The sequence below is a fragment of the Panthera uncia genome (genome assembly GCF_023721935.1).
Source record: "Panthera uncia isolate 11264 chromosome B3 unlocalized genomic scaffold, Puncia_PCG_1.0 HiC_scaffold_2, whole genome shotgun sequence".
Classification (NCBI taxonomy): Eukaryota; Metazoa; Chordata; class Mammalia; order Carnivora; family Felidae; genus Panthera; species Panthera uncia.
The window spans coordinates 1,507,807-1,521,536 of record NW_026057583.1 but is presented as its reverse complement, the minus strand read 5'-3'; the positions used below and the strand labels follow the sequence as shown (position 1 = coordinate 1,521,536).

At 39.6% G+C, this 13,730-nt stretch overlaps 1 protein-coding gene across 5 annotated transcripts in view; it reads left to right on the top strand.

Moving 5' to 3' along the window:
- Positions 1–13,730, top strand: part of BLM (BLM RecQ like helicase) — a 164,871-nt gene that overhangs the window by 91,011 nt on the left and 60,130 nt on the right. The gene's annotated exons all lie outside the window — the stretch shown is intronic.

Here is a 13,730-nt window from a genome sequence, read left to right as displayed (position 1 = left end):
TGTTTGCTACATATTGTCTTGAAAAATTATTTGTGGGAATTACTTAAGGCCTAAGGTAAAGGTACATTCTTCCGGAGACATTTTTGCATTTGTTTCTGCTTTGCTTTAGGATGCTTTGGCATTAGGATTGCTTTACTGTAAATTCATGACTCAAAGTTTTATAAAATTATTCAGATGTAAAAATTGATTTGAAAATATTCTCGGGCTTGTGGGTTCAGGGTCTCTCCCTCTCAGTCCTTCAACAACTGGTGACTTTCCTTCACTTACAGATACCAGCGATAGAAATGGCATTTAATTTTACTTTACCCCTTTGGGGTGCTGGTTTTATAGCAGAACATTTCCCACCCTGGTTAGGCCTTAACTCGGACTTTGTCCATCTTTTCACTCCAAGGCTGTCAAAACTGATGTCTCGATTCTCGGAATTAGACAACCGTCTTAGGATAAAAGCAATTTCAGGGCTTTCCGTAACTCTCTGATTGCTCGCTTTCGTTTACATTTTGGCCTGATAATTTTTTTAACTCCTTATCAGAGATTTGATGTATTTAATAAGTCCTTTTTTTACTCAACAATAATCTAGAGCAACTCTCAAACTTCTTTTATAAAGGGCCAGGTAGCAAATATTTTAGGCTTTGCAGACTAGATAGTCTTTTGTGATAACTACCCAGCTGTGGTGCTAAAGCATCCATAGGTAGTATGTGAACAAATAAGCATGGTTGTGTTTCACTAAAATGTTTTTTACAAAAACCGGCTGCAGGCCAGATTTGGCCCGTGAGTCATAGTTTGCCAGCTCCAGATCTAGAGTCTATTGCTTACTGAACATCCCAGTAACACTTGTTAAATACTGAATACTTTCCCTGTTTTGTTGTGTTTCTTTCATCACACATTAAACATGTTTTAGAGACTAGATTTTCCTGTATTTCTTTTTTTTTTTTTTAAGTTTATTTTGAGAAGAGGGGGGAGAGAAGGAGAGCATGTGGGGGAGGGACAGAGAGAGAGGGGGAGAGAGAATCTCAAGCAGGCTCCACACCCTCAGCGCAGAGCCCGACCTGGGGCTTGATCCCATGAACCCTGAGATCACCTGAGCCAAAACGAAGAGTTGGACACTTAACCAACTAAGCCACCCAGGCACCCTTATTTTTCTTTTTTAAAGATGAGTACCATGACATTTAAATGACTGTTACATTTAATATGATTGTATTTCTAATGCTAGTTACAACCCCAGTGTTACTTAATATTCTTGTCTTGTGCTTTTGTCAGATGAACTTTAGAAGCATTTTTGTTGAGTTTTGTGAAGTATTCTGTGGTGTTTTAATTGGAATTTTGTTAAACTCACGAATTAATTTATGAAAAATTGTTATCTTAATGATGTTTAAACCTTTTCATTGAAGAACATGAAATATTTCTCTATTTTTCTAAATTTTTCTTTTTTTCTCCCAGTAGTATTTGGTCATTTTCTTTATATCATGAAGATATATGTCTTTTGCTAGGTTAATTGGTAGTTTAATACTTCTCATTGCTATTGTTAACTGAATGCTTTTTTAAAAATTGTATTTTCAGGTTAGTTATTACCACTACATGAGAATGCATCTGACTTCTGTGGATTTATATTTATCTTTTATTTAACCATTTTGCTGAAGTTTTAATTATCTATTGTTATGACTGATTTTCTTTGGATTGTGTTGGTATATAATCATATTGTCTCCATGTAATGATATTTTCATCTATTCTTTTCTAGTATTTCCTTTTTGAATAATTTTGAATTGGCAAAAATGTCCACTATGAGAGTGAAAATAGGAGAACAGCCTTGTTTTTTGCCCCTATTTTTTCATGGATTCACCCCTATTGTAAAATACAAGATAATACAGTGGGTCTCAATTTTAACTTCTTTTTTTTTTTTTTTTTTTTGTCTTTTTTGTCTTTTTTTTTTTTTTTTTTTAAGTGGGCTTCATGCCCAGCACAGAGCCCAATGTGCAGCTTGAACTCACAACCCTGAGATCAAGACCTGAGCTGAGATCGAGTTGGATGCTTAACTGACTGAGCCACCCAGGTCCCCTTTGACTTTAACTTTAATTCTGTGTTTTAATGTCTCAGAAGTGGTTTGAGTTTTATCAAATGGCTTTTCAAAAATGTACTAATAGTACATACTGTATGATTCTCTATATGTGAATTAGGCAAAGCTAATCATTGGTGATACAGTCAGATAGTGGTTACATCTGGCATATATTAACTGGGAGAAGGAACAAGAAAGCATATTGTGTTAGAAATGTTCTGTACTGTGATTTGAGTGTTGCTTTTATAGGCAAATATATAAGTAAAACCATATTGAGATGTTTAAGATCAGTGCACTTTACTGCATGTATGTTTTACCCCAATAGGTGTTTTTAAAATCTGTTGATCTGATCATACTGATTGAAAAAAATTTTTTTTCTGTTTATTTTTGAGAGAGAGAGTGGGCATGTGTGCTCGCACGCAGGAGAGGGGCAGAGAGAAAGGGAGATAGGGGACCTGAAGCAGGCTGTGTGCTGACAGCAGGGAGCCCAATGTGGGGCTCAAACTCAAAACCGCCAGATGATGATCTGAGCCAAAGTCAGGTGCTTACCTGACTGAGCCACCCAGGTGCCCCTGATCACACTGATTTTTATCGATTAAACTGTTAAAATGATATATCGTTAATTTAAATACATTTTTACTATTGATTTTAAAAAGAGAGACCATTAAAAACCCGTGTAATAAAAACAGTGATACAGAAGATCTTTGGGCAAATGGACCCAGCAACCACCTGATACCCAGTAATTAATAAATTTTGCTTCTTGTGGGATACAGTGGGATTACAAGTTTGACAGCTCTGCTTTTCTTAGGTAAGTCATACAGAGCTATGCCTCTTCCCAGAAGAAACTATGTATGGCAATAAATGGAAGAAAACCCACTTTTATAAGATCCTAGTCAAAAGTCTCTCTCTGTCTAGAAATTGTGTTTGCTTGATGTTTGATTTGATTACAGGAGAGAGGTGTTACTTTCCCCTGGTGCCCCATCGAGGTGACCTTGAGGTTCATAAGGTTATGATTGGCTCCCGCTCTTGCCCTAGAAGGTAGCTTAGCCTTTGAACAGTAACCACATGGAGCTCACCCCCGAAACCTCCACTTCTAGCGGAAGACAGGAAGCAGTGCAAGACATACCTGAATGTTAGTTGGCGCTGAATTTCTTAAGAGCGGTCTTTTTGGCCGTCTGTCCCCCGGTCCTGAAATAGCCATCTCAAGACAACAAAAAGAATAAAAGGAAGACTTGACCTAGAGAAAAGGTAGTACGGATTTTGATAGATCCCAAAATAGCAATAGTCTCATTTATTTGAAAGAAGAGGAATTCTGCCTTTAAAAAAAGAAAGAAAGAGAACTTCGCTTCCTTTGTCCTATGTCTTGCTGTTTTCCTGCAGTCTCTTTTTAACCTTTTGTTGTAATAACTGCGTGTCGCAATAACAATGCTTTTCCTGCTAGTGTTACTAGGACGTTGTCTGACGGACCTGGTTAACTCAGATCATGTGCTCCTTCCACTAACTTCTTACATTTTTGTTTTTGTTGGTTTTTAAATGCTGGAAAAAGTTAACAGTTTATTATAATTTCTTTTATTTAACAACCGAGGAAGTTCGTGGCCACCAGCAGTTCCAGTGCAATTTCAGGGGTGGGGAGAGTTCAGGCGTCTCTGTTGGAGCTGTGAGTGTAGCGAACCGTGTAGGTGAGATCCGCATGTACTTTTGATAGCGCCGGTGGAGGGATCCCTCCGAAATTGACTTCATTAGCCTCCCGCGCAGCAGACTGTCCTGGGCCACGCAAAGAGGCTTTTATTGTTCCAGATGTTAGCGTAAGTCCACGACTGTCCAAAGATAGCAGCTTGGCACGTGATGTCAGGGCCTTAAAGGACATCGTCAGTTTTCTCTTCTCCATCCGTTAAGGGTTCTTTAAAAAAAAATTTTTTTTTTTAACGTTTATTTATTTTTGGGACAGAGAGAGACAGAGCATGAACGGGGGAGGGGCAGAGAGAGAGGGAGACACAGAATCGGAAGCAGGCTCCAGGCTCTGAGCCATCAGCCCAGAGCCTGACACGGGGCTTGAACTCACGGACTGTGAGATCGTGACCTGAGCTGAAGTCGGATGTTTAACCGACTGAGCCACCCAGGCGCCCCTCCATCCGTTAAGCGTTCTTAGGAAATTCTGCTTCAAATCCACAGAGATGTTAGTAGCTTCCTGGTGAGGCCGGGGCGCAGAATCTGCTGCCCGCTTCCATCTACCTAAGCTTTTGTTTTTAAAATCAGTGTTGCTATTTGTACGTTTCTTAACAGCCAGTTTTGAAGGTAAGGCTTCAGTCTTACAATGTTCAAACCAAAAAGGTATTTCTCATGTCACATGTGAATGAAAGTTGCTTGGGTCTTGTATGCTGAGGATCTTATAAATGCCGTGTCCCTCAAATAGTCAGAAGTAATTCTGTTTATTACTACAAATGTGATACTTTTTTTCTAAGCTACTTGTAGAATTTTTTTAAAAAATTTTCCTTGTGGAGGCGCCTGGATGGCTCAGTCAGTAGAATGTGCAGCTCTTGATCTCGGGGTCATGAGTTTGAGCTCCACATTGGAGGTAAAGCGTACTTAAAAAACGATAATAATAAAATCTTTTAAATAAAAATGTTCCTTGCAGTTTAATGCCCTTAGACTACTTCTTAGTATCATGACTTGTTTGTTAAATAAAGGCCCTTTCAGTTTCTGGCCTAAACTATTTTTGTTTATTCAAGACACTGTTCAGATGGGACTCTTAATCCTTTATTCTTTGCCATTGGTTTCTTCTAATTCAAAAGACTTTAAGTCTCATTTGCTGGGTGTATGTTTTGTATTCCAGCACTGGATTGTTATCATCCTCTTCCTTCTTTTCACTGATTTATTTATTCTGTCTGTGCATGGATATGGTCTTCTGGTTTATTATGTTTCATTCGGTAAATTTTTTTGCACTGTTGAATTAGTGTTTTGTTTATTGCAATGGCTTAAGGATAACTTTCCCCCTTAAGTAAGAGAAAATTGTGATCATTTTCCAAATTATACTTGTGATTCCTGTGATGGTCTAATTCGGAGATTTACTTTAAAGTTTTCTGGGCTCATTGCTTTGTTCCTCTCCTTCAGTATTGTAGAGCCTTTCGCTGGTCTCTAGTTTCAGTTTATTCTCCTCCTTTAATTTTATACCACCGATACTTGCTGTTGTTGGTAAATAATTTTGTGTGTGTCAGACAACTTAACGATGTTTTAATGGAGTGTACAAAGGAGACCCCTTTTTGCTTCTCACCGTTCGCCGTCTTCAAAGTGTACTCACTGAAGGATTTGGAGTAGAAAATTGTGTACTTGCTACCATGCTTTGGAGTATGTCTCTGGCTAAAGGTTGCTACCCTGTAGCAATAACCAGAGTCATGTAGCTTAAAAGTAGGGGCCCCTGGGTGGCTTAGTCAGTTGAGTGTCCGACTCTTGATTTTGGCTTAGGTTCGTGGGATCGAGCCCCGCGTCCAGCTCTGTGCTTACATCCCGGGATTCTCTCTTACTGCTTGGGATTCTCTCTCTGCTCCTCCTCCACTTGTACTTGCATGCGCACACGTGCGCTCTCTCTCTCAAAAGAAATAAATAATAAAACATTAAAAAGCTAGAAGTAGAGAATAGCCCAGGGTTAAGGCTGCCTGCGTGCCAACTATAAATCCATAATGTTATCACTACAGTTATGAAATATTTCATCAAAATTTGTACTATCGAGATGGCTATATACACATATCATCATGCTGCGGAGTAATGTTAGAAATCTCTATTAGAATACCATGGCTGGTTTTGGAGCACCTGGGGGGCTCAGTCGGTTGAGCGTCCGACTTCAGCTTGGGTCATGACCTCACGGTCCGTGAGCTCGAGTCCCACATTGGGCTCTGTGCTGACAGCTCAGGGCCTGGAGCCTGCTTCAGATTCTGTGTCTCCCACTCTCTCTGCCCCTCCCCTGCTCATGCTCTGCCTCTCTCTGTCTCAAAAATAAATAAAAACATTTTAAAAAATTAAAAAAAAAAAAAGAATACCATGACTGGTTTTGATCCAAAAATAAGTAAGACATGGAAAATTCATAGAAGGATGCGATAGAAACTATAAAAACTTAGAGGGAATATAGGACAAGGTTAAGTAAATGATACTATGGACCATTTTGTTCTTAGTGTCTTAAGGCTGGAGGTCTGTGTGCCTCTGCCCCCCACATCAGCTGCTGAGGTTGAAATTCTGAGAGGCAGCAGTGTGACTTCAGTCTTTCTCATTTAGACTGTGAAAGACTTCCACGTTGGACGGACCTTGGAGAGAGCATATTTAAGCAAAATACTAAGCCTTTTAAACTAGATGCAAAATGGGGAGGTGCCAGGATGCCTGGCTGGCTCAGTCAGAGGAGCATGTGACTCTTGATCTCGGGGTCATGAGTTTGAGCCCCACATTGGGCATAGAACTTACATTTAAAAAAAAAAAGAAGGTACCGAAATGGGAAGGTGCCTTTGGACACACAGAGACTGTGGTCTTAACATATTCTCTACGAGGGGTGCCTGGGTGACCCAGTCAGTTAAGCGTCTGACTCTTTGTTTCAGCTCATGATTTCACAGTTACACAAGTTCAAGCCCCGCATTGGGCTCGCCCTGACAGTGCGGAGCCTGCTTCGGATTCTCTGTCTGGCGCTGTCTCTGTCTCTCAAATAAACTAAAAATATATATATATACACCACGAAAAAAGAAATCAGGGCCCTTTGGGGAAATGGCTGATTCTAAGTCTGGAGCAAAAAATGCAGAAGATTAGCCTGGGATATCTTTTCATTCCAGATAGTGAGGGAGCTCGCAAAGACTATTTTAGGACTACTTTAGCAAGGACTATCAAGGTTACGTCAAAAAGACTAAAGAGGCTCCCGCTGGCCAAACATGAAACAATTGGAGAATCAGTAAGGACGATAAGTGTATTGGACTAAAATATGCCTAAAGCGGGAGCACATGGGTGGCACCGTCAATTAAACATCTGATTCTTGGTTTTGGTTCAGGTCATGATCTCATGGTTTGTGAGTTCGAGTCAGGCTCTGTGCTGGCCGTGTGGAGCCTGCTTGGGATTCTGTCTCACCCTCTCTCTCTGCCCCTCCCCCATTTGTGTGTGAGTATGTGTGCCCTCTCTATCTCAAAAGATAAACTTAAAAATAAAATACACTAAATATGTTTAACCTATGAGTTTATAATAATAATGAAAGATAATTGAGCATAATTGAAGGTTGTTAGAAAATCAAGTCGTTATTTTGAAAATTAATAAAGGCAAGACTCTAACATCCTGTCTTTCCCACGTGAACTGTAGTATACTAGGTAACAAAATAGTAGATTAGAGAAGGCTTCTCTTGATAGAAATATTCAAGATAATGAAAAAGGAGGGATGACAGGATTCAAATACATCATTTTAGGGGCACCTGTGTCTCAGTCAGTGAAGCATCTGACTCTTGATTTTGGTTCAGGTCATGATCTCAGGTTCGTGAGATCAAGCCCTGAGTCAGGCTCCACGCTGAGCATGGAGCCTGCTTGTGATTCTCCCTCCCTCTGTTCCTCCCCCGCTCACTTGCGTGCATGTGTGCTCTCCTCTCTGTCTCTCTCTCTCTCTCTCTCAAAGATCAATAAACATTTTTTGAAAAAATGAAAATAAGGGAAAACAGGGGTGGCTGGTTCAGTCAGAGGAGTCATGTTGCTCTTGAGGTCACGAGTTTTGAGCCCCACATTGGATGTAGAGATTACTAAAATAAATAAGTAGACTTAAAAAAAAAACCAAGTGAAACAGTTGTTAAACATAGTTTATTTTAATGATCAGTGAGTGGATTGTGATTTATGCAGAGCGTCATATTTCCGTGAGTATCATCTGGTGTTGCTAACCCTTCCTCCTCAGTTACATGGCATTAAATAAAAGTAGGTTTCTGATAAAGATGGAATGGGAGAGGGATTGTAACTATCAGCTCGAGTGAGACTTTTCTTTTAATGTTTATTTATTTGGGGGAAGAGGCAGAGAGAGAATCCCAAGCAGTCTTCGGACTGTCAGCTCAGAGCCGGATGCAGGGCTTGAACTCGTGAACCGTTAGATCGTGACCTGAACCAAAATCAAGAGTTGGATGCTTAACTGACCGAGCCACCCAGGTGCCCTGGAATGAGAATTTTTAAGCCTAGATTTCAGCTCTCCCGTCTTCCTTCAGCCCCAGGAACTTTCGGGTCGCTGAGGCCGTGCGTTACCCTGTGCTGTAGTTCAGCGATTTCACGCTTGTCACACGAGGGATGTAAATCTGCTTGGTAAAGAGTACTCTTTCAGGCTGAGACTTGATAATGGTGAAGTCTGGCCTCTTGCTGGCAAACCGTCGTTCTCGTCGGTGATCCCTTTCTTCTTTTCCCGATTTTCCCCTCGGGCCGAGAACTGCGTTCATCTGTCCTTTGGGTTTTCAGGGTGCCTTCTTCAGTTTCTCACACCGCCCTCCCCGGGCAGCTTCTGCTTGCTCCGCAGGCCCAAGCCGGGTCCGGTTTTCCTCCAGATCAGTTTCCAAATAATCTCTTCTCTGATGTCTTTTGTGCTTATTTTAGCATTGGGGGAGTCCAGGTCATTTTGCTATTTAACTAAGCCTTCAGTGAGTTAAAGATTATACATTTTATTTATTTATTTTGTCTTCAAGTACGTTCCATCTGTTTAATTCCTCATGTCATTCTTATGAGACCAAATTTACATTGTGACATCCTTGCATAATCTCTCCTATCCACTTCCTCCTCTTTGCTGTGTCTTCTGACCATTATGTAACAGGACTACAGATTTCCTAGGCCTGATCCAGCTGATTAACATGCTACTCAGCTCATCCACTGACGGCTTTGTAGCAACTACTTTATTTTTTAAAACAATTAGTTCTTCTTTTTTATAACTGAATATCCAACTTCATATTTCCAATATCTTTCATTAAGTCTCTGAGGACGTTTTATCCCTCCTCTCAAAGTAGGATATTTTGGTTTAATGACTTTCTATTCTATTTCATTGATCCTGGTTTTTTTACATTAATTAATTGATTTTTTAATTTATATCCAAGTTAGTTAGCATATAGTGCAACAATGATTTCAGGAGTAGATTCCCTAATGCCCCTTACCCATTTAGCCCATCCCCTCTCCCACAACCCCTCAAGCACCCCCTCAGTTTGTTCTCTATATTTGAGTCTCTTATGTTTTGTCCCCCTCCCTGTTTTTATATTCTTTTTGTTTCCCTTCCCTTATGTTCATCTGTTTTGTATCTTAAAGTCCTCATGTGAGCGAAGTCATATGATATTTGTCTTTCCCTGACTAATTTTGCTTACCATAATACCCTCCAGTTCCATCCATGTAGTTGCAAATGGCAAGATTTCATTCTTTTTGATTGCCGAGTAATACTCCATTGTGTATATGTGTGTGTGTGTGTGTGTGTGTGTGTGTGTGTATACACATATATATATACACACATACATACATCCACCACATCTTTATCCATTCATCTGTCAGGGACATTTAATTTTTTGAGGAATCTCCATACAGTTTTGCAGAGTGGCTGCACCAGCTTGCATTCCCACCAGCAGTACAAAAGGAATCCTCTTTCTCCGCATCCTCGCCAACGTCTATTGTTGCCTGAGTTGTTCATGTGAGCCATTCTGACAGGTGTGAGGTGGTATCTCATTGTGGTTTTGATTTGTATTTCCCTGATGATGAGTCATGTGGAGCATTTTTTCATGTGTCGGTTGGCCATCTGCATGTCTTCTTTGGAGAAGTGTCTATTCATGTCTTTTGCCCATTTCTTCACTGGATTGTTTGTTTTTTGGGTGTTGAGTTTGAGAAGTTCTTTGAAAAATTTTTTTAACGTTTATTTTTGAGAGGGGGGGGGAGGAGAAGCAGAGAAAGAGAGGGAGAGACACAGAATTGAAGCAGGCTCCAGGCTCTGAGCTGTCTGCACAGAGCCTGACATGGGGATTAAACTCACAAACAGGGAGATCATGACCTGAGCCAAAATTGGACGCTTAACTGACTGAGCCGCCCAGGCGCCCCTGGTAAGTTCTTTATAGATTTTGTATACTATCCTTTATCTGATATATCATTTGCAAATATCTTCTCCCATTCTGTAGGTTGCCTTTTAGTTTTGCTGATTGTTTCCTTTGCTGTGCAGAAGCTTTTTATTTTGATGAGGTCCCAGTAGTTCATTTTTGCTTTTGTTTCCCTTGCCTCCGGAGACATGTTGAGTAAGAAGTTGCTGCGGCCAAGATCAAAGAGGTTTTTGCTTGCTTTCTCCTCTAGGATTTTGATGGCCTCCTGTCTTATGTTTAGGTCTTTCATCCATTTTGAGTTTATTTTGTGTATGGTGTAAGAAAGTGGTCCAGGTTCATTCTTCTGCATGTCGCTGTCCAGTTTTCCCAGCACCACTTGCTGAAGAGGCTGTCTTTATTACATTGGCTATTCTTTCCTGCTTTGTCAAAGATTAGTTGGCCATATGTTTGTGGGTCCATTTCTGGGTTCTCTGTTCTGGTCCATTGATCTGAGTGTCTGTTTTTGTGCCAGTACCATACTGTCTTGATGATTACAGCTTTGTAATACCGCTTGAAGTCCGGGATTGTGATGCCTCCAGCTTTGGTTTTCCTTTTCAAGATTGCTTTGGCCATTTGGGGTCTTTTCTGGTTCCATACAAATTTTATGATTGTTTGTTCTAGCTCTGTGAAGAATGCTGGTGTTATTTGATAGGGATTGCATTGAATATGTAGATTGCTTTGGGTAGTATGGACATTTTAACAGTGTTTGTTTTTCCAATCCATGAGCATGGAATATTTTTCCATTTTTTTGTGTGTCTTCAATTTCTTTCATAAGCTTTCTATAGTTTTCATTGTATGGATTTTTCACCTCTTTGGTTAGGTTTATTCCTAGGTATTTTATGGTTTTTGGTTCAATTGTCAATGGGATCAAGTCCTTGATTTCTCTTTCTGCTGCTTCATTATTGGTATATAGAAATGCAACCAATTTCTGTGCGTTGATTTTATATCCTGTGACTTTACTGAATTCATGGATCAATTCTAGAAGTTTTTTGGTGGAATCTCTTGGGTTTTCCATATACAGTATCATGTCATCTGCGAAGAGTGAAAGTTTTGACTTCCTCCTGGCCAATTTGGATGCCTTTTATTCCTCTGTGTTGTCTGATTGCTGAGGCTCAGACTTCCAATACTGTGTTGAATAACAGTGGTGAGAGTGGGCATCCCTGTGTTGTTCCTGACCTTAGGGGGAAAGCTCTCTGTTTTTACCCGTTGAGGATGATACTCGTGTTGGGTCTTTCATATATGGCTTTTATGACCAAGGTATGATCCTTCTCTCCCTGCTTTCTTGAGGGTTTTTAATCAAGAAAGGATGCTGTATTTTGTCAAATGCTTTCTCTGCATCTATTGAGAGAATCATGTGGTTCTTATCCTTTCTTTTATTGATGTGTTGAATCACATTGATTGTTTTGCGGAAATTGAACCAGCCCTGAATCCCAGGTATAAATCCCACTTGGTTGTGGTGAATACTTTTTTTAATGTATTGTTGGAGACGGTTGGCTAGTATCTTGTTGAGGATTTTTGCATCCATGTTCATCAGGGAAATTGGTCCATGGTTCTCGTTTTTATTAGGGTCTCTGTCTGGTTTTGGTATCAAGGGTAATGCTGGCTTCATAGAATGAGTTTGGAAGTTTTCCTTCCATTTCTGTTTTTTGGAACAGCTTCAAGAGAATAGGTGTTAACTCTTCTTTAAACATTTGGTACAATTCCCCTGGAAAGCCATCCAGCCCTGGACTCTTGTTTTTGGGGAGGTTTTTGGTTACTAGTTCAATTTCCTTGATGGTTATGGTTCTGTTCAAATTTCCTATTTCTTCTTGTTTCAGTTTTGGTAGTTTATATGCTTCTAGGAATTTGTCCATTTCTTCCAGATTACCCATTTTATTGGCATATAATTGCTCACAATATTCTATTATTATTGTTTGTATTTATGCAGTGTAGGTTGTGATCTCTCCTCTTTCATTCTTCATTTTATTTGGGTCCTTTCCTTTTTCTTTTTGATCAAACTGTCTAGGGGTTTATCAATTTTGTTAATTCTTTCAAGGAACCAGCTCCTGGTTTCGTTGATATGTTCTATTGGTTTTTGGTTTCAACAGTATTGATTTCTGCTATAATCTTTATTTTTTACTGTCTTCTGCTGGTTTGGGTTTTATTTGCTGTTTTTTTTCCAGCTCTTTAAGGTGTAAGGTTAGGTTGTGTATCTGAGACCTTTCTTCCTTCTTTAGGAAGGCCTGGATTGCTATATACTTCCCTCTTCTGACCGCCTTTGCTGCATCCCAGAGGTTTTGGGCTGTGGTGTTATCATTTTCATTGGCTTCCATGTACTTTTTAATTTCCTCTTTAACTTCTTGATTAGTCCATTCATTCATTTGTAGGATGGTCTTTAGTCTCCAGGTATTTGTTATCTTTCCAAATTTTTTCTTGTGGTTGATTTCAAGTTTCATAACATTATGGTCTGAAAATATGCACGGTATGATCTCGATCTTTTTGTACTTGTTGAGGGCTGATTTGGGTCCCAGTATGTGATCTATTCTGGAGAATGTTCCATGTGCACTCAAGAAGAATGTGTATTCTACTGCTTTAGGATGAAATGTTCTGAATATATCTGTTAAGTCCATCCAGCCCAGTGTGTCATTCAAAGCCGTTGTTTCCTTGTTAATTTTCTGTTTAGATCATCTGTCCATTGCTGTAAGTCAGGTGTTGAAATCCCCTACTATTATGGTATTATTATCAATGAGTTTTTTTTTTTTTATGTTTGTGATTAATTGATTTATATATTTGGAGCATAAATGTTTACAATTGTTAGGTCTCCTTGGTGGATAGACCCCTTAATTATGATATAATGCCCTTCTTCATCTCATGTTACAGTCTTTATTTTGAAGTCTAGATTGTCTGATATAAGTATCGCTACTCTGGCTTTCTTTTGGTGACCATTAGCATGATAGATGGTTCTCTATCCCCTTACTTTCAATCTGAAGGTGTCTTTAAGTCTAAAATGGGTCTCTTGTAAACAGCATATAGATGGATCTTGTTTTCTTATCCATTCTATTACGTTGTGTCTTTTGATTGGAGCATTTAGACCATTGATGTTTAGAGTACTGAAAAATATGAATGTATTGCCATTATGTTGCCTGTAGAGTTGGAGTTTCTGGTGGTGTTCTCTGGTCCTTTCAAGTCTTTGTTGCTTTTGGTCTTTGGGGTTTTTGTTGTTGTTTTGTTTGTTTGTTTGTTTTGTCTTTTCTCCCCTCAGAAGGTCCCACCTTAAAATTTCTTGCAGGGCTGGTTTAGTGGTCATGAACTCCTTTCATTTTTGTTTGGGTAACTTTTTTATCTCTCCTTCTATTTTGAATGACAGCCTTGCTGGATAAAGAATTCTTGGCTGCATATTTTTGTGATTCAGCACATTGAATATATCCTGCCCCTCCTTTCTGGCCTGCCAAGTTTCTGTGGATAAGGTCTGCTGCGAACCTGGTCTGTCTTCCCTTGTAGGTTAAGAACTTTTTTTCCCTTGCTGCTTTCATGATTCTTTCCTTGCCTGAGTGTTTGTGAATTTGACTATATGATATGCCTGTTGATGGTCAGTTTTTGTCGAATCTAATGGGAGTT